This window comes from Trichechus manatus, unplaced genomic scaffold, assembly GCF_000243295.1.
Source record: "Trichechus manatus latirostris isolate Lorelei unplaced genomic scaffold, TriManLat1.0 scaffold00144, whole genome shotgun sequence".
NCBI classification, from domain to species: domain Eukaryota; kingdom Metazoa; phylum Chordata; class Mammalia; order Sirenia; family Trichechidae; genus Trichechus; species Trichechus manatus.
In genome coordinates, this window is record NW_004444080.1 from 4,401,704 (window position 1) to 4,403,235 (window position 1,532).

The following is a 1,532-nucleotide window of genomic DNA, read 5'->3' on the forward strand; positions in this document are numbered from 1 at the left end:
ATCCTAGCTCCACACATAACAATCTCCCTGCTACATCCTGCCTACCTGCACTGTGCACTTAACATCACACCACCAAGCAGCACAGGCACAGCCTACTGGAACCGGCCCTGCACTGATTACCGACCCACCCTGGTGGCTGTAGTAAGTGCCAGATACAATATATCCCAGTAACTCCTCTTCAGCTAGACCTGCCCTGCCGTACCATACCTGAATGACTGACCCTGCCAACTGGAGAAGGAGCGAAAAATACTGTGCCCACAGACAAGCAAACAACAAAGAACACACAGCACACTTGCTCAGACATAGCCAAATTTTAAAAAAAAAGGGAAAAAATAAACAAATCTACAATCAATAAATGAGAAAACTAACTACTGAATGCCCCGAAGACAGCAGACAATATCAAAACATTTAAAAAAACAAGACAGGATGGTTCCAGTAAGCATCAAAAATACCACACCAGATGACATTCCAGTGGACGAAAAGGCACTAGAACTACCTGATAGAGAATTCAAATCTCTAACACTCAGAATTCTCCAAGAGCAGAAGCAAAAAAGCAGACAAAAATGAGGAAAAAATAGAAAAATTCATGGAAAATACACACAAAAAACTGGAAGAATTCAGGAAAATAATGCAGGAAGAAAATGCCAAAATAAATTCACAACTATAAATTATACAAAAACAAGAATTAGAAATCCAAAAGATAAACAACAAGATTTCAGAAATGGACAGTGTCATAGAAGGCCTGAGAAGCTGATTTGAAACGGTGGAAGACAGGATCAGTGGAACTGAAGACAAACACTTGGCTACAACTCTGTTTGAGGAAAACTCAGAAAAAAGAACAAAGAAAAATGAAGTGACCCTGAGAGTTATGTGGGATACAATCAAAAGCAAAAATTTTCGAGTGATTGGAATTCCAGAACAGGGGGAGAAAACAGAAAACACAGAGAGGATCATTGAAGAACTGCTGACACAAAACTTCCCCGATATCATGAAAGATGAAAAGCTGGCCATCCAAGAAGCTCAACGAACCACATATAGGAGAGACCCAAAAAGAAAATCACCAAGGCATATCATAATCACACTCACCAAAACTAAAGACAAGCAAAGAATCCTGAGAGCAGCTCATGAAAAACAAGAAGTCTCATACAGAGGCGAAACAATAAGAATAAGCTCAGATTATTCGGTAGAAACCATGCAGGCAATGACTTATATAAAATCTTGAAAGAAAAAAATTGCCAGCCAAGAATAATATATCCTGCAAAATTCTCATTCAAATATGATGGTGAAATTAGGTCATTTCCAGATAAACAGAAGTTAAGGGAATATGTAAAAGCCAAACCAAACTTACAGAGATTATTAAAGGGAGGTCCTTGATCTGAGAACGAACAACTTCAGCTCACAGTCAGAATCTAGGATGCAGGATCATACCAGCAAGATACCAATCTAGGAAATGAACTCACAAGGACTATCCAAATCCAAAAGAAATACAACAGGGAATCAGAGTAGTTAATCAGTAAATGACAACAACATCA